Raw genomic sequence first — 24,862 nt, 5'->3', positions numbered from 1 at the left:
TCAAACATTCTAAAAAACTTTTCTCGGTTTTCAAAAATAGCAGATCTACAAGCTCATAGCGCGGCACTCGGTGCCGCGCTATGAGCTTTTATATCTGCTATGTTTGAATAGCCAAAGTATAAAACATGGATAAAGTGGTTAAAATGATCGTGACGCTTTATTAACTACTTTTGCTGGGGACCCCCTGATACTCCCCCGGCCAAGGACGCCTGGGGGTCCCCGGACCCCACTTTGTGAACCAATAGCCTAAATGAACCGTTTACCAAACAGGGACAGATTGTAGCGTCTCCGCTACTCGAGCAAAGTGCTCACACGATCCGATGTCATTACTTGTTATTTGTATGCACATACAACATAAGTCAGCCAAAGCCATGTCGCAATCAAAGCGAGAGCGTGCCGATTGATACCGCTTCACTGCACCCCAAAAGGACTCTGTAATTTGAAGCTCAAATGGCAATAACACCCAAGAGGGTGTTTTCTGCCGTGATTATGGGTACAGCGGTGATTCAGCAAAAGGTACAGGGCTGCATAATAACACCCTCTAGGAGGTTCTGACTTTTTTACTCAGCCCAATGGAACTGGCGCCGCGCGTGGGAAGAAATACAATCTCTCCAAAGTGTCGCGCCTGCGTGCATAACATAAACAAACGCCATCAACAACAGCAACCAAAAGAGTTGTCATAGCAACCAAATGCAACACGGTTTTCATGAAGTACGCCTAGCATTAAAAAAAAAAGCGTGGGTACCTGAACAATAAGTTACATAATAATAATTCCCATATAGTCCCCTATAGTTGTTGTGGTATTTTCTACAGAACATTTTTTACATATCTATCCATCTATCTATCTAGCTTAAATGCAATGCAAAAAAACAACAACAACAACAAAACAAAGATCAAAGACAGCCGGTCGGCCACACTGGTTAGAGAAATGCACCATAATCTACATCATTTCGTCCCGTCCCTGATGGAAGAATATGCACTAGATTTGGGTGTTTGGAAAGATGATAGCTCATTGGCACAGTCCATCAATATTACAGAAGTAAAAAATCACTGGATGCCTGAGAATCCCCGCGATGCTGATCTACAGTTAAACCTTGTTGCACGTCTAGATTAATCATTCATGCATAAATGAAGGCTATCAGTGTGTATGCCTTGAGAGAATACACAGTAATAAAAACTCCCAGAGTGCACAAATGGAACCAAATGGACCCTACCAAGGATTGTACTGTGAAGTAGACTGTGTGTGTGTGTGTGTGTGTGTGTGTGTGTGTGTGTGTGTGTGTGTGTGTGTGTGTGTGTGTGTGTGTGTGTGTGTGTGTGTGTGTGTGTGTGTGTGTGTGTGTGTGTGTGTGTGTGTGTGTTACTACTTAAGGTGACTCTCCACCAAACAGACTACTTCAGATTACTTCAGACTATTTCAGAGTGTCTGTTGGCAAAAGTTGGCATTTAGTTCAGCACAAACTGTCGCGTACATTAGAGCCATTAGAGCTGGCAGCTAGTCTGCAACATCCTGCCAGCGTTGCCAGGTCTGCTTATTATAAGCGACTTTGGGCTTGTTTTCCTCTAAAGTCGCTTCTAAATAGTCATAGTTGCGGGTTGCTTTTGTCTGGGCTCGTTTCTGAAGTGTAGTTGCTTATTTTGGCTCCCCCCCCCCCCCCCCCCCCCCACCCTGATAGCACTTGGGAGTTGTAGGAGTTCAGGCAAGCTTGCTTTGCACAATGCTTCATGCTACAGCACGTTATAAGCTTATAGATCTACTATGTTTAGCCAAATGTTATTTTCCATAGCCATACACAAACATTACTACATTACAACTTTTCCCTCATTTCATCTTCTCTCTCTAAAGCTGACCGAGTGGTGGAGTCATAGAGTTTCTTGTTCCGGGTGCTTGTCTCTCTTATCGTCTGTCTGTCTGTCTGTCTCACCTCCGCAGAGAGGAATTTCTCTCCGTTTTAGCTGAATGCGAGTTGAGAGAGACGGTGAGTGTTAGCAGCTCATCTGTGGCTGCGGAGTCTCCTCACCTGGCACCCGTGTGATTAGATTTCATATCCCGGGCACACAGCTGATAAGCTCTATCTGCATCGGCCAGGCCCCCCCTTCTACATCAATCTCTCCCTCGGCTGACGGCCCGTTGCTGGGGCCAGGCAGCCTCAATAATGCATTCCTATCATCACCCCCGCTTATGCATAATAATAAAAACATTGATGTTCTATGCAGCATGCCATTTTAGATTAACCCATTGAGACCTGAAGCCGATTCTACATGTCTCCTAAATCTCAACAGTATTCTGAAAAACGTATGTTTCTATATCAGTATATATATAATTGTTTCTATATCAGTGATGCTCAATCTTTTTCATGTCAAGGACCCCCAAAATGATATGTATTTGGCCGCGGACCCCCATCAAAACATTTTGTTCCAGGGACCCCCAGAAGCAACGATTTGAGTTAAAAATGTTCGCTTTAAAAATATATATATTCAAAGATTTGCACACATTTTCACATTTTTTCAAAAATAGCAGATATACAAGCTCATAGCGCGGCACTCGGTGCCGCGCTATGAGCTTGTATATCTGCTATTTTTGAATAGCCTAAAGTGTAAAATAATGCTTTTTAGCTCAAATCTAAAAATGAGACAGATCCAGGTCTCAATGGATTAAAGAGAAAAAAAGCCTTTCACTCTAATAAGATGTCTGCTTGTCTCTGGAGGAGGAGGGGAAAAATCAAGACCTCTTGAAGAGGGAGAGTATAGCCTGCCTTTGCAAGCTGACGCTACAGGGCAAGCCAAGCCCCCAGAGCATTGAAGCACATTGGACATGCTGGCCATTCATAGGTACTGCCTCGACTCACAAGCTTGCGCACGGGTCTGCGCACCGAGGTGACGCAAAACGCGTCACAGAAACGCGTTGCAGAAGCCACAGATAGGCCTCTCCCATCACATTTCCCAACCTGGAAGAAGGGGTGATTTCAGCCCATGCGCTGGGTGAGCAATTCAATGCAAGTGGATGGGAGGGGATATCCGGTGCCCTCTCTATTATTTTTTAACTCTAATCTGTAATTTTGGGTGTGCGTCAGTGTCGCGCAACCAAGTGTGTATCAGGCATATAAGTGAAGACGGATAATGTCAAAGATCATAATTGTCTTCAAGATGACTGTTGAATTATATATTCCCTCAGCACGGCAACGCAGCAGAACTAAAGGATTTCAAAGTGACTGCTTAATTTTCTCAGCATTTTCCTATATCAGATAAAAGGTGAAAATGAAAAAAATGTATTCTTTTAGGAGAAATAAACTGCGGCGATTCAGTTAATGAAATGTATTTGCCTCGGGTTCCGCTTTAGTGATATGAAATCTTCATCAGCATATTATTGGCTACAATTTTGAACCTAGCTGATACATTCTGTTTCTTGCTCGCTAGTTTGGTCATTTATTAGTATATGCATTATACAATATTCATGCAAAAATACCGATAACTGGATTTTGCAAGGAGCACTTATTTACATCCCGGCCAATATTGAAGTTGATTAAAGTATTAAAATGGGCCGTTTAACCCTTGACACGGCGAGGCCTACCTGTGTGATAGTACCATTACTTTGCAGTAATTCCTGCGAGCAGCCGTTTGAATTGATCCCCTCTCAGCCATAAGGGAAGTTTTAGTGCTGCTGTGTGTGTGCTCAAAGCCCAGTTTAATAAAGCTAGCCAGTCACGAGCCGTTAAACCAGGAGAGGACAATAAATAAACAGACGCGTCCCCTGTCCTCCCCCCTCCCCCCAGCATTCCCAGCACTGTTTCCCCTTCTTGCAGCACCTTTGCTTCCTCCTCCTCCCCACCTCCCCTCACTCAGCATGTTCTCACGCCACTAGTCCTCCCACAGAAACCCGCATCTCGCTCCAAGTAGCTGCTATCCGGCCCGCTTGCCCCATCTATCACAACGTGTTGTGAGCTTGTAGATCTGCTATGTTTGGTGCATGACACTGGCGGTGAAGCTAATGCTAAAGATACCAAGGACAGAACACTCACCACTTCCTGATTATAGGTTTAAGAAATAATAATTAAATAAGCACTATGGACATAAATGGGGTTCACTGGAATTATTGTAATCACATTCGTGTTTTTAATTGAAAAATGTACATCCTGTTTATTCATTTCACCTTAACTAAAACTATAAGTCTAATTATTAGAGGATTTGGACATTAATTGAGCGCCATTATGAAGTGTCATCATTAGGCCATAGGATACATAGGTTGAGAAAGTGAACCGTTCAGATACAACGGTTAATTGTGTTTTCAGTGACACGTTCATCCCCAAATATTGTCTGTGCGTAATGCGATTAATTTCACCCTCAGAAGAACATTAACTGGATGTGTCTGTTTTCAGCAAAAACAAAACCTAGGGAAGATTTCAAGTTCAATTTTGTTTTACATGCAATCCCACAGCACCCAACTTTATAAAAGGTGTAATAGTATTAGATATCTGTATGAAATTTACGACAAAGTGTATCTATAGTCATTAAAATGCATTTTGTATTGATGCCTCATCCTGCATAGTAATCTGTCCATCCGCGGGATGCCATTGTGCTTCTTTTAATTAAACAGGGCTTTGAACGTGTTGAATGACAGTGCTGACTCCGCATGCCATCAGTAGTACTCCCATCCCATCCCTACCCCCCGCCCTTTTTTTTCTCGGTGCCCTCCCGTGCCCTCCCTCCCTCCCTCCCCCCTCCTCCTCCACTCTCTTCTATAAAAAATGGTGTTTCACAGCTTGAAGGTTGGAGAGAGAGAAAAGGCCTGTGTTTACCGAGTGGGGTCAGATTAGCGCTCATCATCGGCTGTGTGGCTCTGGAGGATCTCTGCCCTGGTGACCCAGAGGGCACAAAGCCAGGATGCGGTCACACCGCCACACAGGAGGGTTCTGAATGAGCCCGCGGGGGAGCCTATTGTCACCGCCCACCCCCAGAGAAAAGACAGCAAATTGCCATGTCAGGAACTTTGGCCCCCAAATGCCACCATAATACATAACCTTTGTCACCCCCATCTAGCCTGTTAACCCACTAAGACCGGCGGGGACGCGTCGGTGTCATTTTAAGATTTCTTTGGCTATTCAAAAAATAGCAGATATACAAGCTCATAGCGCGGCACCGAGTGCCGCGCTATGAGCTTGTAGATCTGCTATTTTTTGAAAAATCGTGAAAATTCGTGGCAAAATCTTCGATTATATATTTTTAAAGCGAAGATTTTTAACTCTGTTACAACTTCTGGGGGTCCCTGGAACAAAATATTTTGAGATGGGGGGTCCACGGCCAAATAGATAAAACAAAAAAAACGTAGGAGTTAGAAGACATTTGCAGAATCCCCCAGAACCAAAGATTTGAGTTACAAACGTTCGCTTTAAAAAAAGTACATATTCAAAGATTTGCACACATTTTCACGTTTTTATTTCCAAAAATAGCAGATATACAAGCTCATAGCGCGGCACTTGGTGCCGCGCTATGAGCTTGTATATCTGCTATTTTTGAATAGCCAAAGAAATCTAAAAATGACACACAGATGCGTTCCCGCCCGGTCTTAAAGGGTTAATGCAGAGAGTAGTGAAGGGTGTGTGTGTTGTAGTGACTTTTTTTTTGGTTCCAGAACCACACACACAATGCACCGGAACACTAGTCGGTATTCGTGCGGAAGCAGCATACACCCCCCCCCCGATTTATACTTGGTTGTTATGACAATGCCGGCGTGCCGAACGTATTTTTCGGCGCATGACAACATTGTTACGACAGAGCATAAATTATCCACGCTACGGTGCACTTCACTTGCAACAGTTTAAATGGCAATAAATATGCATATTTGATGCAAATTGCATGCATGTTCATCACATTAATATGGGTTTGAGGAAGGAGGCATTACAAGAATCTGCCTTTAAGCGTGTATAATTAATTACTAACAATTTTATACAGACAATACTGTTATAACTATGTTAAAGCTATGTGTTCAGACCAACAACAGTCTTTGAAGGATGTCCAGTAGAAATGCTAGACTTGATACCAGTGGTGGGAAAAGTACTCAAATGTTTTACTTAAGAATCAATTCTGCAATGTAGAAGTACTCTGTTACAAGTAAAAGTACGGGATTCAAAATGTACTTGAGTGAAAGTACGAAAGTATTGGTATCAAAATGTTCTCAAAGTACCAAAAGTAAAAGTACTAAGATGTTTGAAAATAGCAGATCTACAAGCTCACAACGCGTCGCATCGCGACGCGTTGTGAAAAAAAAATTCAAATAATTGTAGTGGAGTAAAAGTACAATATTTGCCTCTGAAGTACTGAATACTCAAAGTAAAGTAAAAGCACCTAAACATTGTACAGTACTTAGTTACTTTACACACCACTGCTTGATACTATAAGTAGTAGAATCCAACACCGCAGCAAAGAAAAGCCCAGATAGACAGTCTAAGTACACATGGCCGAACTGCAGTATCAACAACTTTCATTCAAGCAGCAGCAGCAGCATTTCAACAGTTCTTCCTATAGAACTTTTTTTCCGCTCCCATAACCCACACCACAAAATCCCATAAAAACCCAGTAGCCTTGTGTGGGGAAGTTTGATCATCTGTTACTTTCATTTCTGCGGTAACACAGGAAAGGAGGCCGGCAGTTTTTAAAGGGCCTACACCTAGGTGACATGCATCATTAGGATGAATTTCCTGTCCTGCTTTGTGGCCAATCAAGGCCCCTGTAATTGGGCCTTTATGTCTCCACGGTGCTGATTGACGCTAAGATTAACCAGCTTCTGCGCCACAGTTGGCTGGAGGTGAAAAGTCTGCCATTATAGCCTTAGATTATATGCAGAGCTAGGTGCTACGCGGTTTTGTGATATGGCAGCAGCGGGTGCTTAACGCATGATTTATCCTTAGTTGGGGTGCCGGTGAAAATAGCCTTCAAGCTCACGATGCATCACAGCACGACACGTTGTGAAGTTGTTAGATCCGCTATTTTCATGCGTGACATTGCCACGCAGCTATAGGTAAAAATCTGTCATAAGAGTCCTACCGCATAGACTCCTACATTACACTATATTTACTGTACAACTAGCCAGGTTCATTTGTAGACCTGGCATCCTATTGGTTCTCAAAGTGGGGTCCGGGGACCCCCAGGGGTCCTTGAGGGAGTTCCAGGGGGTCCCCAGCTAAATGTTAGATAGATAGGAACCACATGGACCCTTATGGGTCTGTAACTCTGAGAGTGTACAGATGAAACCAAATGGACCCTAACGGGTCCATTTGGTTCCATCTGTACACTCTCAGAGTTAAATTAACATTGATTTTACAATATACATTGGGGTCCCGGAGTTAGAAATGCCATTAAATGGCGGTCCGACCGTAGCCTAATGCATGTCAAACTGGGGGTCCTTGAAATTAAAATGGTTGAAAATCCACTCCTATAGCCAACAAATCTTCTCTTATAGAGGTCCTTGGCATATTATCTTTTCAAATGGTGGTCTGCGGGCTAATAAGTGTCAATTTGGGGGTCCTTGACATGAAAACGTTTGAGAACCACTGCTATAGTGTGTATAGTTTCAATGTACAGATTAATAATGTTTATACCCTTTAGACAGATGATAGGTGCTTGGTTTATCTATGATCCTAGATTACCATTTGTATGCATTGATGTATTAGCTTGCATTTAGCTGCTTACTGTAAATCGCTCTGGATTAAGAGTGTCTGCTAAATGCCTAAATTGTAAAATAGAAAATTGTACGACTTAAAACCCTCTACTGGCCACATTAAACACCTTTACACACATGCTGAGCACCTTAAGTTAACAGCTCATATTGAAAGGCACTTCCGAGCGGCTCCCTTAATACATACAAATTCATAAAGCTAATCTTGCTTAACACCTATCCTACTGTGTGCTTTGAGAGAACAATCGAGTCCGATAAAGGACTCGATTGTGGGCAGGAATTAAGGGCGATGTTAGCATGCACATTGTTTTTCCATCAGTTCCACTCGCGTCCCTGCACAAAGAGGCCTCTGCATGTTTCTAATCAGCATGGTAGCCGTCCTAAATGGCGGCAATAAAAGCACGTAGGATCTTGCAGGAACGTAAAAAAAAAGGCTCTAGTAAAATAAAATGCTAGATTTAATGGCCATCTGTTGGGTGCTGGAGCAGACCTCGTTGTAATGCGCTTTGTGCATGATCAAAGGCATGCGCCCGTATCGAGAGCGATTCACCTCAGGAGGCAAGCAAGAAGAATTAACAAGCAACCCAAGCACAGATTTATTCTCCATGCTGTTTGGCCCTTATGATTCCCCCTATCTGGCTTTCCCTCGCTCGCAATTGGAAGGACAGAGGGAGGGTAGAAAACTGTTCTCGTTTACACAAACACAACCCCCACACAAATATGAAGTCGCTATAATACATTTAAAAGTTTTGAAAATCCATTTGTACCACAGCCCAGTGGAACAATTCCAGAGTTGTACATAATTTCTTTTTTTTTTTTTGTTACATCGACTGCTAATGTTTATGGCCGTGCACCGAGTTGCTCCAAGAGTCCATTTAGGTGTTGGGAGACTGATGCCAAATGACCAATCAAGCACTTAAGAGGAGCGTACACAGAGAGGCATGTTGCCGTCCTCAGACAGACATTCACCAACACTTGGCTCTTATCTCATCAAGGCTCAGTAAATAAAACATTTAACAGCTGCGTCAGGCTCAGGACAAACCGTGGGCAGTGGGCACAGCGGCGGGCAGCCTGCCCGGCCCAAAGTACACAAAGAGGAGTTTAGACACGGGTACAGTCAGAGAGATAAGCGGCGCAATGGTGAAAGCATTAACGCTGTACACATGCAGGACAACGAAGAGAATCAATTCATTTACATTCTCCGACGGCAGAAGCGGTCTCATATCAACTAGAGAACATCAAGTGCATCGCTTTTGTTCAGATCCTGTATAATCCGCTTAAGAACGCCACTACAAAATGTACCATAAATGACATGCAGTATGCACGAGAGAAACATCCGACCCACACACACCTCCTTGGCCTGAGATCAACAAACATTGGTGCTCTGTTTTGTTATCTATACAGAGCTAAATCCTCAGCGTTAACACTGAGGTTTCTCCTGTGACTCTCTTTCTCTTTCTTTAATCGCTCCACTTAAACCCTATATATACTTATATGACCGGGGTCCCCTAGGGGTCTATCCCCTAGGGGTCTATACCCCCCCCCCCCCCTCTCTCTCTATGCCAAAAGTCCTTGGCGAAAATAGCATCTGCAAAAAATCAGACCTATCGTAAGCTCGTAGATGTGCCATTATATCACTGAATGTTCGGCCCCAGAATAGGGACACTAGGCTTCATGTGGATAATAACTCTCACTCTCTCTGCCTGCCCAGTCCGTCTGTCCCGTCTGTCTGTCTGTCTGTCTGTCTGTCCGTCTGTCTGTCTGTCTGTGAGACCGTGTGCAGTATTTAACATGCTGAGGGGACACATGTCCATCCCAAAACACAGCAGAACAAATCCGCTACGTTGTTTGTGTTCACAGCTCATTTGGCCCGATCCATGTTCTGTGCTGGCATTCTCTTGTCACGCTCGGTGAGGTTTCCCCAGCTACCCCACCGTCGGAGACGGACACACACACACACACACACACACACACACACACACATTGTGCAGTACACTTCATTCAAACTCACTTTATGTCATGTGGTACATGGTATCTGCAAAACAGTCAATCGGTAAATGTCATTCCTGACGAATTGTCTGGGCTTTTTTGCGAGAGGCCCCGTTGAAGAGGGAGGGAGGGCTATGCCGTGAAATCCCGGGTGTTCATTTGACTCTGACCCCCGCAAAGGGGTCCCGCTTTTTACACTGTCAGGGTTGAATCAACACCCTGGGTTTACAGTGTACTTAAATGAAAAGGAGCGAGCTGAACTGCAAACAGATCGGGGAACGAGGGAGCGGACTTGGGAGGGTTGAAGGTAAACTTGCTAGGGGAAATGGGCGTCAAGGTCAATGGTTTTCTCTGGTCTCTGCTGCACCCTTTGCAATATCTCAACCCCACCCGTCCCAAGGGAGCGCCGCCACAGCTGTGACTTGTACCGCCACCAACAACAACAACAACATAATCTAGTAGGCCTGCGCACACACACACACACACACACACACACACACACACACACACACACACACGCACACGCACACGCACACGCACACGCACACGCGCACGCACGCACACACACACTAGTATTAAATAAATACAACATTTATCATCACAGCATATACTGTACACTCCCAAAAACTCTTATATTTTATAGTTAATATGTCAAAAAATATATTTTATGCGTTTGTGAGCCATGCACCAAGTCAGGATTATTCTAAGTGAACATATTTGACCAATACACACATTCTGATGCAGATATTTTTAAGGGGTATTCACTGTATGAAGATTTTATTTCTGATAACCCTTGCCATGACCGACCTTTGTCTCCCTCTTTTTTCTCCGGGAACGCATCTGAGTCACTTTTGATTTCTTTGGCAATTCAAAAATAGCAGATATACAAGCTCATAGCACAGCACCGAGTGCCGTGCTATGAGCTTGTAGATCTGCTATTTTTGAAAAATCTTGAAAAAAACTGTTAGGATTTAGAAAACATTTTTTGGAATCGGCCTCAGGTCTTAATGGGTTAACACAAACACAGACGTGCACACGCACATACATACACAGACACACACACACACACACACACACACACTCTCTCTCTCTCTCTCTCTCTCTCTCTCAAGGTGAGATTATTTGAGTCACCGTCCCCCAGCTCTCTGATGACTGCGGCGGGGGACATTTGGGAGAGAGTTTTCGGCGTGTGTGCGTCCATCTCTCAGGGGAACGGAGGAGGTGGAGGTGGAGTCGGGGGCAAACTCTTGTGTTTGCAATTTCACAGGTGGTGTTGGTTGGGTCGGTCGGTGGCTGGCTGGCAAAGTCCCCAGCTGGTCGGAGAGAGAGGGTCTAATCTCCCCCCTGACTAACAGCGGTCCATCCACCCCCCCCCCCCCCCACACAGACTGTAAACACACCGGCCCTCCCTGTGGGAGAGAGCTGATTGCTGCACTTCAGCGCATGGGAGCACGGCCAGCGGAGATGAGCTCTCTCTCTCGCTTGTTTGATGAACTGGTTTATTTTTCTAGCTCACGGGAGGTCCAGAACAAACTGATTGGAAGGTTTTTGTGTTTATCTGAAACCCCCCCCCATGGACCCCCGCATGCACGCCACCCTCCCTCTTCGGATTGGCTGATGATGACACCGGACAGCCAGTGTGCTATTCACAGCGAAAAAGCTTAATTAGAGCTTTCTGAAAATAATGTCTTGATACCACCCACTATAATGCCCATTATTACAGCTAAGTATGCTCTTCCATCAATTATGGCATGTGCTAATGTGAGTCTCACAGTAGAGAGCCAGGAACGTTCCAGTAGGGCTCAAATGGCTTTTACTGCACTCTTCCTCTCATAAATTAATCTTCTTCCCCGCAGACACCTCTGCACGCGCTCAATGCAGACTGCAACGCACCAGTCTTAATTGGATTGTCTTAATTGCGAGTGCTATTCCTAGCCCCTGTTCTGATGCTGCATTCCCAGAATATGCAAAGGGAATCGACAGAAGGAACGGCAGCCTCTCGGTCTCGCAGTGGGTCAATATTATGCCTGTGAAAAAAACCCGGCATTTCTCTCCTCCGGTCGTTCGGAGTACACACACTCTGTGAGGCACTTTCTTGGCCGAGAGCGACGGGATATATTAAAATAATTTCCTGGTGTTTTCATTGGCTTACGCAAGAGGGACATTATTCCTAAGGTAAAGTTAGTAAATCAGCCGAAACAACCTGTGCTACATTAGATAAAGTGGAGACTCTAATAAGGGTAGAGTCCGTTTTTTTTTTTTCTCCCCTGGCCCGCACCTTCCATTTTGCCCTCTACATAGTCTTGGCAGTAAAAAAAGGGGAAAAAAAACAAAAGCTTGAATATGCAGGGGGGAGGGGAGACGGGGGGAGGGGGGACAGGGGGGCATGGTAAGTAGGAATAACAGAAGCTGTTTTCCTCTCAATGCCACTCAGTGCATCTGACATCTCTCTGCCTGCCTCCCTCCGCCACACTCTCTCTCTTCAGTATATATATCCTTTTCCGTCGGCTTCCTCGCCTACCTCTCTCTCTCTCTCTCTCTCCCACCACCACCTCCTTCTTCCTCACCTCCTTCACTCCTCGCTCTGATTCCCCTGTGTGTCGACCCCCCCCCCCCCACCACCATCGACCCATCCGCCACCTCCTCCTCGTCTCCGCCAACTTTCACGTGAGAATCTGTGGCACACTCCTCAGAGATATGTCTAGTCTGGCGGCGGTGGATGGTGGTTGTGTGTGTGTGTGTCTGTGCGCGTGTGTGTGTGCGTTTGTATTACTATACTTGTGAGGACCAAGTATAGTAGAATTTGAAGAAATATACATTGTGAGGACCGTCTTCCTGGTCCTCACAAGACAAATGGCTGTTTTATAGTTAAAAAAAACTTTTTTTAGAGATACGTTTACAATTAGAAAAACATTCAGGTCAGGATTAGACATTTAGGTGTCTTAGAGGTTAGGTTTAGGGATTGGAATTAGAGTTCAACATGATTTATACTTAGTTGCGTGCCAGTGTCATGCACCGAAAAATAGCTGATCTATAAGCTCACAACGCGTCGCAGCGCGACGCGTTGTGAGCTTGTAGATCTGCTGTTTTTCGGCTTTAGGCTTACAAATGGGAAGTATTATTTTTAAATGGCATTCATAACATGGCTGTCCTTAAGTGTTGATGTCCTCACAAGTATAGTAATACAAACGTGTGTGTGTGTGTGTGTGTGTGTGTCTGTGTGTGTGTGTGTGTGTGTGTGTGTGTCTGTGTGTGTGTGTGTGTGTGTGTGTGGGTGATAATGAAGTGTCTGGGAAGAAAAAAAGAGGATTTGGTGGTGAGTGGTGGGCCGTGGGCATCATCATCCTCCTCATCATCATCATCGCCGCCTCTCAACCCCCCCCCCCCACTTCCACAGTGGTACAGAGAGGCTTCGTCTCTCTCCCCCCCCCCCCCCCCCCCAGAGGAAGAGGGACAGCGTGGAGGAGCGTCTTCTTCTTCTCTCTCGCCTGTCTGTCTGTGGCTGACGCCGTGTCATTCTCCAGACAGCATACTGTGGAAGCTCTCCGCTGTGTGGCCCGTGGGAGGCATCCGCAAGAGGTTAACGCGGCAGAGATAAGGCTGGGGGGCCCCTGGGGGGGTGGGGGGGAGGGGGGGGGTGTGTGTGTGCGCGTCTGGGCGGCGGGTGTGGGGACACTTGGCGTTTTCATCCTCTGACACCCGTCTGTTTATCTCTTTAAGACCGGGAACGCATCCGTGTGTCATTTTTAGCGGCACTAGCCGCTCTATATCTGACTTTGTCCGTGTGTCCGTGTGTCCGTCCGTCCGTGTGTCCCTCCGTCCGTCCGTCTGTATTCTTATTGGCTGGGCTATAAACAAATATTGATGACAACACAAACTCCCCCCACGGGGCTCATCAAAGGCACCGCTTCCTTCGCACAGGGTGTGATTTTTTTTTATTTTGTTGGCCTATTCAAAAATAGTAGATGTATCAAGCTCATGTGCAAATATTAGATTTTTTTCTTTTTTTTTTGGCGGACATTTGTAACTCAAATCTTTGCTTCTGGGGGTTCCTGGAACTAAATATTTCACAAATGTTCACTTTAAAAACATATATAATCCAAGATTTTGCCACACATTTTCACGATTTTTCAAAAATAGCCAAAGAAATCTGTAAAAAAAAAATGTACACACAGATGCGTTCAATCCCGGTCTTAACGGGTTATTCGGCACAGCCAGGCCTACAGGAATAAGTGAGGATCTTCACCTGGGGAACTGACAGAGACAAAGAGCTATAGGGAGAGAGAGAGGGAGCGAGCGAGAGTGGGAAGCTGAAGAAGAACTCCAACATCTCCTCCGCCTCCTCCTCCTCCCTCCTCTTCTTCTTCTTCCCTGTGGTCTGACAGAGAAAAAAAAAAGATGACAGCTTTCCTCTGGAGGAGCCTGGGCCGCTCCTCTGCCCTCCTCCTCCTCCCTGGGCTGAATTCTCTCACTTGTGGGCAAAGCATGGGGCCTGCCTGTCACACTGAGCTAACTAGAGGCTGCCCCCCTGAGAAATGCCCCCGAGCGTGACAGTCGGTTACTTGTCGCGGCTAAAGAGGCCAACAAGAGCCGCCGTTGGGTTATAGTACGGACGTAGCGTGCGGCGGCAGCGGCAGCGGGGCTGAGAGAGAGAGAGAGAGTGTCACCCAATGAGTCCAGTCCAACATCTCTATGCATGGATGGATGCTCCCTCCCGTGTGAACGAACACTCCCCTCCCCCCCAGTAGAGGCACTGTGTGAGTGTGAGTGTGTGTGTGTGTGTGTGTGTGTGTGTGTGTGTGTGTGTGTGTGTGTGTGTGTGTGTGTGTGTGTGTGTGTGTGTGTGTGTGTGTGTGTGTGTGTGTGTGTGTGCTGTGTGTGACGGTGATGACGTCAGTCTATCAAAGCACTTCTGCTCAAGTTCTTTAACACATTCAATCCCGGGGATGAACGCGTCTACATAATGTCTTCTAAATCCTAATAGTTTTCTGAAAAAAAACATATGTTGCTATATGAGTGGTGCTCAAACTTTTTCATGTCAAGGACCTCCAAAATCATATGCATTTGGCCGCGGACCCCCAACTCAAAATATGTTGTTCCAGGGACCCCCAGAAGCACAGATTTGAGTTACAAATGTTCGCTTTTTTCAACAAAATAGCAGATCTACAAGCTCATAGCGCGGCACTCGGTGCCGCGCTATGAGCTTGTATATCTGCTATTTTTTTGAATAGCCAAAGTGTAAGATAATGGTTACGGCTCAAATCTAAAATGACACAGATGCTTTCCCGGATTGAATGGGTTAATTGCATCATAAATTGTGATATTACATAATATACAGTACACACACTCACACACACACACACACACACACACACACACACACACACACACACACACACACACACACACACACACACACACACTGTATATACACACATTATACAGTATATCACAGTCCTAAGTGCTATTATTTCATGCACTAACTGCTATTTGGTCATGGCCACTGTGTGTGACCTTGTGGCTATAAATTGAAATCTAATGGCACTTTATGCCAGCCAAGTTAATTGCAATCTCCCGCTATGTTCCTGCATTGATGTCCACTCGTTGCTCAATTACCCACCTCTCTCCGTTACAGATGGAGTGTGGATTGCATAAAGCTAATCTTTGGCCAGGAAATTAACTTTAGCTGATATAGGGAAGGATGGAAGTATACTGGAAGACGATCTACTGTATAGCCAATGTCAAAATGAGTGCCATGGTCCCTATACTGACTGAACATTCATTGATACTATAGATGTATTTTACAACTCACAGGGTCAAAGGGGAGTTCAATTTGAGCATCAGAAAAAAAGTCCTTGGAGGGAGAAATGGCCATGCCCAACATTCTGCTTACTATTGGGCAGTGGTGTAAAAAGTACTCAAATGTTTTACGTAAGTAAAAGTATCAATACTGCAATGTAGAAATACTGTTACAAGTAAACGTCCAGAATTCAAAATGTACTTGAGTAAAAGTACAAAAGTATTAGTATCAAAATGTACTTGAAGTACCAAAAGTAGAAAGTACTCACTATGTCCCATTTCACAAGTTTTCAAATTGTAAAAATGTATTAAAATATTTTGAAAATAGCATTGTGAGCTTGTAGATCGGCTATTTTCAAATGGCCAACATGTATAGGGCCGAAGTGGGTAATGTATCTGTTGTAATAATAATACAAATCTACAAAGGAACTTAACTTAAGTTTTCAAATAATTGTAGTGGTGGAGTAAAAGTACAATATTTGCCTCTGAGATGTAGTGGAGTAGAAGCAAATTGGAAATACCCAAGTAAAGTACAAATACCTCGAAATTGTACTCAAGAAAATGTACTTAGTTACTTTACACCACTGCTATTGGGTAAGTAGTATCCCAAAGGGCATCTTGTGTGTCAAGCGTTATGTGCCAGACTGGGCTGCGGCAAAGTCTCATAGCCTTCTCGTTCAATCTTTCACGTTCACTTTTAAGCCAGAAAATAGCCCATCTCTACAGGCTCAACTTGTGTCACAACACAATGCGTTCTGAGCTTCTGGATCAGCTATTTTCAGAGAGCAAACATCCGCACACACAACTTAAGTATAAATCAAGGTTTTGTCTCTCCTCTGCCTGAACAGCTCAGCTCAGCCAACAATAACTGTGTCATCATGATCCCATACAATTAAAATCTGGGTGCAATTCAGGAAGCATTCTTGTTGGCAAAGCCCTTCTGTTATGGCATCTATTATGTCTAATAATCTCTTTACACCAGCTATGATAAACATTGGCCTTTCGCTTCTGGCATGAGAACGGGACACAGTTTATTAAGGATCTCCATATGGATGGAATATTTTCACCCATCGAACGGCAAACAACGAAACAATAGCATTTATTTTCCAATAAAAGCCTCCAATTACCCCAGTTGACACTTTGCTATCTCCAGACACAGATACAAACTGCATAATCTTCTGGATTTATGAATCCATTGGTGAGATGAACCCTTAAGTCAGTAGATATTCTTAACACAATGAGATGAGACTTACAGGCCCTCTGCTTCTAAATGAAATTGAACAAATACATGACTCATCTCCTTGCAGCAGGATTAAGCACCGGCCACTTTAATGCACGTTTTAGCCATGCCCTTGTCTATATACACACATTTTGGGGTTCAATTCCTTTAAACCGTTAAAACCGGGAACGCAACTGTGTAACCCACTACTACTTTAACCATTTTTTAATACTTTGGCTATTCAAAAATAGCAGATACACAAGCTCATAGCGCGGCAAGATCTGCTATTTTTTGAAAAATTGTGAACATTTGTGCAAATCTTTGAATATATATTTTCTAAAGCGACATTTATTTTGTCAAATCTCTGCTACTATATAGGGGTCACTGGAACAACACATTTTGACATGGGGGGTCCGCGGCCAAATACACAATACAATTTTGGGGGTCCTCCTTGACATGAAAAAGTTTGAGGACCACTGATTATAGCAACATATGTTTTTGAGTTACAAATGTTTGCTTTAAAATAGATATATTCAAAGATTTGCACATTGATATTTTCATGATTTTTCTAAAAAAATAGCAGACATACAAGCTCATAGCGCGGCACTCGGTGCCGCGCTATGAGCTTGTATATATGCTATTTTTGAATAGCCCAAAGTTTTAAATAATGGTTAAAGTGAATTAAAATCTAAAATGACAGATGCTTTCCAAATCTTAATGGGTTAATCCTGGGGGTGAATCCTGCAACAATAGTTGAAAACAGATCCTTCTGAACCGCCATCTTCGGTGTAAAAACCTGAGAATGCGGACTGGTCTGGTCAACAAATATGGATAACGTAGTTGCCTTTACTAACATGCTAATAGATCACCATCTTGTCCTATTGAACTGAAAGATCTTAAACCCCCTGTCTCATTCCAGATGGCTGTAGGATGTCATGTTCCATCTAAAACTAGAAAATATATTACATGTACTGTACCCTAAGGGAAGAGGTCGAGTTCAGTAAATGACTCACAGCAATCTGTGGGAATGCAACAACACGTGGATCAATACAGATGTATATATGTATGATTCCCTTGTTCGCCTTCTTTCTTTTTGTTGCACCTTTGGGTATTGTCCTGTATTACTTTACTACCATTGTTATTCATTCTAGTCATGCTGATGGGGAAGGCCTGGGAGAAGGACTGGTTGGCAAAGGGTAGTAGGGCTGGTTTGTATTGTGTTTTGGTGTTATATAAACCAGAATAAAATAAAGAATTGTTTAACCCATTGAGACCGAGAAAGAATCTGTGTCTTTTTTAGATTTCTTTGGCTATTCAAAAATAGCAGATATACAAGTTCATAGCGCGGCACCAAGTGCCGTGCTATGAACTTGTGCAAATCTTTGAATACAAATATTTTTTTAAACATCATTTTTAACTCAAATATTTGCTTCTGGGGGTCCCTGGAGCAACATATTTTGATGGGGTCGGTGGCCAAATACATATGATTTTGGGGGTCCTTGACATGAAAAAGTTTGAGAACCACTGATATAGCAATATAATTTTTTTCAGAAAACTGTTAGGATTTAGAAGACATTTGTAATGATTTACACAAATTTTCACGATTTTTCAAAAAATAGCTGATCTACAAGCTCATAGCAGGGCACTCGGTGCCGCGCTATGAGCTTGTATATCTGCTATTTTTGTATAGCCCAAATAAATCTAAAAATGACACACAGATGCGTTCCCGGTCTTAATGGGTTAAAAAGAAAGTAGAAGTTGAAGTCCTAACTAATATTTCTCCGTGTCCTTTTGCAAAACCGTGCTCCACTCAAGAGCACTTGTCTGCACTTGTCTAGCCATTTGACTCGCGCACTTCCCTGCGATAATTAAGGCAGCAATCAAGTACTGTGGAGGTACACAACATTTTCACAGCTATGAAAATAGTAGAGTCGAAAATGATTGGTATACTAGGTTGACTTGTGAGCTGGCGGATAAGCTTAAGACTAATTTATACTCTGTAGTGTTATGGTCGCTTGCTAACAACGTGTCATGGGAAGTAGTATGAATTAAGCTTTACAACCCTTTGTGACGTTCTCCTTGTCATAGCCCTGGTATGATTGGTTAAGACTAAGCCCTGCTAGAAACCACCCCCGTCTGTCAGATCTCATCATTCTGCCATCCATTGCTGGGGGGCTCCAGGACCAGAAAACTGACCAGAGAGTCAGCTGACAAGATAGCTCAGCATCTCAGCTATTCCAGACTAAGAAATATACACACACACACACACACACACACACACACACACACACACACACACACACACACACACACACACACACACACACACACACACACACACACACACACACACACACACACACACACACACACACACACGGCAAGCAAAATGCACAAATGAACGTGACGCAGACACCCAAGCTCACACACACACACACACACACACACACACACACACACACACACACACACACACACAAAACAAAATTGACATGTATCAACTGAAGGATGCACCCTTACTCCAAAAACGGCCATTCTAAACCCCGTGTGAGATGTAAATGTCCTCTGACGTTAGGTTTGGCGATGCTTTGAGTTGTCTGAAATCTTAACAACTGACCCAGAAAGAGTGTCGAACAGAGAAGGGGGTTGTGGGGGTTGGCTGAGGGAGGTCATGTGTGATGCATTGTGGTGGAGAGCTAAATTGACATTTCTTACCCATTTCTCATGCCCTGCACGCACGCGCTCACACTCACACTCACACACACACACACACACACACACACACACACACACACACACACACACACACACACACACACACACACACACACACGTACAAGTCCAGTGGAGGGATGACAAGGCAAGGTGAAAAGCTCGCTGACATGCTTTGTGCTGAGGGACCGTGAAGCTCTTTGTTGCAAGAATGAATATTGTACAATATATACATCACAGACTTTCACTAGAGAGTATCTGGAGGAATGTAATTCTGGACAATCTATCCACAGTCTATCAACAATAATAATATCATGAATGAATATAAGTATGGTCTCTCAATAGCTATCCTTAACAGACATGCTTCAAAGTTCAACGATGTGCATCTAATCCCACAGTAGTACCCCGCCAACGCGCCAGACTAGACACAAGTAAAAAGTCAGTAACAGACAGTGCAGGTCTTAAAGTTCTCCAATGCCTGATGGCTACTGGCTTTGTGGTGTGGGACGAGGCATGAGTTCAAATTCAGGCCTGTTCCGTGCGTGTCTCAGCCTTCTGTTCAGTATAACTCAGGGAAACATTAGGTAAGATTTCAGTGCGTAGTTATATTATGTTGAACACATTAGGTTAGGCGTGAGTGCCGCCACCCTGTATTGCTGTTTGATTGTTAGAGTAGTCGCCTCCTTCAAACGCATCCTGGCTGCGGGATTTAATGTCATTTTTGAAACTTGAAAAGTTTCAAATTAAATGTGTTGTTCGCGGCTCGGTTGAAAACTTTCATAAACACTGCGGCAGCCTCTCATCTCTCACTTTGATGCACTACAGAACATTCCACTTGACTAGATGGACCATCCGAAATCTGGGTGTGTGGATTTGTGAGGTACTTGCAACACATGAGGCGCATGCACCATTTGAGGATGAGTCAATAAGCTGTTTTCACTCTTTTCTCTCTTTCTCTTTCTCTTCTTTTTCTCTCTTTCCCTTTCTTCTGTTCTCAATGCTCTTTCTTCTAGTTTTCCCTTCCCTCTTCTTTTAGTTTTAAGGGGTGGACAGGTGGGTGGGGAGGTATAGGGAAGGGGTACAAGGAAGTAGGAGGATAGCCGAAGGGGACGTTTAAAAAAAATAGAAAACCCACAAGAAAGCAAACCTACCGGTAAATGTAACTATGCGAAGTCATGAACTATGTATTCACATATATAGTCATGTGATGTATCATTGCAAAATTGTGGAATAAAAGTTATTATAAAAAAAAAGAAGAAAAAAAAAGAAAAAAAGAGTAGTAGGGTTTTGTTTGTGTTTAGAGAAGGTAGTTAATTGTTTGTTAGTTTTTAGTTTCATGGCATTTTGATTTGGCACTCACCATTTATTTTCCCTGATTGGTTTTGCTCAGACCCCTCACTTTAAAATTAATCCATCAGTTTTCTCCATTATTTTCACTGGATATATTATGTTATTGTCCCTTAACCCCCCTAGTTAGCCACCAGTTAGGGACGTAAACACTCCCTCACCAGCTTGTTCAGTTTGTTAGCATCTCTTTGCGTTTATATTACCCCTAAACCACAGACTTTTAGAACATCTGCAGCAGACTATAATAGCCAAAGGACCTAAGCGTCCTCGGGAAGAATTGTCCCTTCCTGTAGAGGGCCTCTGAAATGCCAGTCCAGTCCAGTTTATAGTTCATGTGTACTCCCAGGAACTTGTAAGTGTTTACCTCTTCCAACTCCTCCTCTCGGATGGTAGTTGAGGGCCTCTTGGTCAGGGTTGCCAGATCTGCTTATTATAATTTCCCCGCAAGATTGTATTTGAAAATAGCCGATCTACAAGCTCACAACGCGTCGCATCGCGACGCGTTGTGAGCTTGTAGATCTGCTATTTTCAAATAGCTGATGTATATGTTAAAGTGCTCATGTGGCCCATAGTTGCTTCTTTTGGGCTGTTTTTCCTAGACCTGGTTGCTTGTTTCTCTCACAGAATCTGGCAACACTGCTCTTGGCGCTAAGCTGGTAATCGACCACCAGCTCCTTGGTCTTTGCGACGATAAGCGACGATAAGTCTTCTGAGATCTTCTGTAAGAGTGCCATGTGTCCGAGTTGAAGTGGAAGCCGGAGGTGCAGAGCACTGGTTCCTGACATGGGGTCCGGCGGGGACCCCCAGGGGTCCTTGTAAGGGTTCCAGGGGGTCCCCAGCTAAACGATTGATAGTTGGAAACCAAATAGACACATATGGGTCTGCAACTCACAGTGTACAAATGGAACCAAAATCATAAGGGTAACATTGTTTTCCATTTTTACACGCTCAGAGTTAAAATAACACTGAGAATTGTAACAAGATATAAAAATGCTATCAAATGGGGGTCCATGGCCTAATGCAGAATGAACTGGGAGTCCATAAAATAATTTTAAAAAAAGGTTGAGAATCATTGGGGTAGACTAGGGTAAACAGGAAAGGTGACAGCCAGCACCACGGTTGCTTAGGGAGCGCAACATGGAAACCACAAGGATTACTAAATGGTTGAATTATATATGAGGTACAGCAGGATCATTTGCTGCGACTACTGCACCTGCGGTTCCATTCACTCATTAAAGTCATGGGCCATTTTTGTTCTTTTTTTATTGTTGCTTTAACCCTTTTAGACCCGGAAGGAATCTGTGTCATTTTTTTTATTTCTTTGGCTATTCAAAAATAGCAGATCTACAAGCTCATGGCGCGGCACCGAGTGCCGCGCCATGAGCTTGTATATCGAGCTATTGTACTATACAATTCTCGAACTCTTATTACTCGATATACAATATACTTGTTTGTATATCGAGCTATTGTTGAAAAATCGTGAAGATTTGTGCAAATATTTTTTTTTGAAATGTAAAACCATTTTTTTAAACTCAAATCTTTGCTTCTAGGGATTCTACAAATGTCTTCTAAATCCTGACAGTTTAACAAAATAAAATTAAAATACTTATCTCAGTAATATCAGTGGTTTTCAAACATTTTGCATGTCAAGGACCCCCAAATTTGTCCACGCCCCCCCATCTCAAAATATTGTTTTCCAGGGACCCCCAGAAGCAAACATTTGAGTTAAAAATGTATATATATATTCAAAGATTTGCACACATTTTCACGATTTTCTTTAAAAAAAATTGCAGATCTACAAGCTCATAGCGCGGCACTCAGTGCGTTCCCGGTCTTAATGGGTTAAAGAGAGCGGGAACAAGAGAGACTTTCAGGTCATCACGGAGGCAAAAAAAACTAGCAGCTGCAATATGTTTTGTTGCAGCAGCTAGCCCTGAGGGAAGGAGAGGACAGAGTTTGCAATATCACAGATATTCGTTTCCAAACGAAAATGATTCGGAGGAGTCAAGATACTCTCTACTGTTTGCTCATGTTGTTTCCTTGCAGGCATACTCAAATAACAGTACATGCTCCAAAAGGCAAATAACACAATGTATGCCATGAATGACGATGTCTTTTCAAATATAACCCGCTAGCATCGTCGCGCCAGTGCAAACTTTTTCTTTATGTCAGGGTCCTTTTCTTGAAGTACATCGTGTCATTACAAAGTAGGTGAAGACAAACTGTTCTATATAATGTCTAAAGCAGTGGTTCTTCTGAAACATTTTCAAGTCAAGGACCCCCAAATTGACACTTATTAGCCCGCGGACCCCCATTTCAAAAGATATGCCAGGGACCCCCATAAGAGAAGAATATTTTTTTTACGGCTCTAGCAGTGATTCTCAACCATTTTAATTTCAAGGACCCCCACTTTGACATGCATTAGGGCTACGGACCCCCATTTAAATGGCATTTCTATCACTTGGACCGCAATTTATATTGTAAAATCTATCAATTTAACTCTCAGAGTGTACAAATGGAACCAAATGGACCTAACGGGTCCATTTGGTTCCATTTGTACACTCTGAGAGTTACAGACCCATAAGGGTCCATTTGGTGCCTAATCTATCATTTAGCTGGGGACCCCCTGGAACTCCCTCAAGGACCCCTGGGGGTCCCCGGACCCCACTTTGAGAACCAATGGTCTAAAGTCAATCTATCTATCTTGGATTTATGGTCAAACTTAGTTGATGTTCTCCATAAATACTAGTTCCTTGTTAACATTCTTTAAACGGTTGGATTGCTTGCCAAGTACAGTAAAAATCTGCACAGTAAAGCACCTTTATGCGTGCGCGAAACATAAATATGCACACACGCGTTTGCCAGGGTCATGCAGGGTTTCTTCCAGGACAGTGGAGGGTGGAGGAGGATATATGATATAACTGAGGCTGTCTCCGTCAAGTAAATGTGATTATTAGTGGCTACATGCGGTGTCTCTTTGAGTATCTCTGGATACCTGCTCAAAGCGCCGCTGTGACACACACAGCCTAGACAGGAACCACCACCGAAGGTTTTGACGGGCTGAAAATGCACACGGTTTAACCCTTTAAGACCAGGAAAGAATCTGTGTCATCTTTTAGATTTCTTTGGGCTATTGAAAAAATAGCAGATTTACAAGCTCATGGCGCGGCACCGAGTGCCGCGCTATGAGCTTGTAAATCTGCTATTTTTGAAAAATGTTGAAGATTAGTGCAAATCTTTAAACATATGTATGTTTTAAATCGAGCATTTGTAACTCAAAACTTTGCTTCTGGTGGATTCTACAAATGTCTTCTAACGAATCCTAACAGTTTTTTGAAAAAAACTTATGTTGCTATAATATCAGTGGTTCTTAAAATTCTTTCATGTCAAGGACCCCCAAAATTATATATATATGGCCGCGGACCCCCATCTCAAAATATGTTGTTCCAGGAGCCACCCAGAAGCAAAGATTTGAGTTAAAAATGTTCGCTTTAAAAAACAAACATTTGTACACATTTTCACGATTTTTCAGAAAATAGCAGATCTACAAGCTCATAGCCGCGCGATGAGCTTGTAGATCTGCTATTTTTAAATAGCCAAAAGAGATCTAAAATGACACAAATAATAATGCTTTCCCGGTCTTAATGGTTTAAGTAAGGCCCTCTCTCTCTCTAGCCCCGCACTGCAGAGCCCAGAGATCAAGTGATGCCGTCGACTAGCTAATGACGTGCCCGCCGCAAGCGAAGGCTGCCACCTTGATTTATACATAGGGACAGGGATGAATGATTCATGGGCCGAGAGAGGGACACTGGGACATGTCGGAGCTATATGCCCTCTCTCTCTCACCCTCTCTCTCTCTCTCTCTCTCTCTGACAAAACACACGCACAGAGCAATCGCCCCCCCCTCACCCCCTCTTCTTCTACATGTCTACTAAATCTCAACAGTTTTCTGAAAAACGTATGTTTCTATATCAGTGGTGCTCAATCTTTTTCATGTCAAGGACCCCCAAGATGATATGTATTTGGCCGCGGACCCCCATCAAAATATTTTGTTCCAGGGACCCCCCAGAAGCAACGATTTGAGTTAAAAATGTTCGCTTTAAAATATCTATATATTCAAAGAT

The 24,862-nt window shown here is 43.6% G+C and overlaps 1 protein-coding gene across 2 annotated transcripts in view; it reads right to left on the bottom strand.

Moving 5' to 3' along the window:
• macrod2 (mono-ADP ribosylhydrolase 2) overlaps positions 1 to 24,862 on the bottom strand; it is an 839,875-nt gene that overhangs the window by 559,899 nt on the left and 255,114 nt on the right. The gene's annotated exons all lie outside the window — the stretch shown is intronic.

This window comes from Gymnoscopelus microlampas, assembly GCF_963454915.1.
Source record: "Gymnoscopelus microlampas genome assembly, chromosome: 13".
Taxonomy (NCBI): domain Eukaryota; kingdom Metazoa; phylum Chordata; class Actinopteri; order Myctophiformes; family Myctophidae; genus Gymnoscopelus; species Gymnoscopelus microlampas.
Note: the sequence above shows the minus strand (reverse complement) of the source record. Positions and strands in the feature narration are given on the sequence as shown.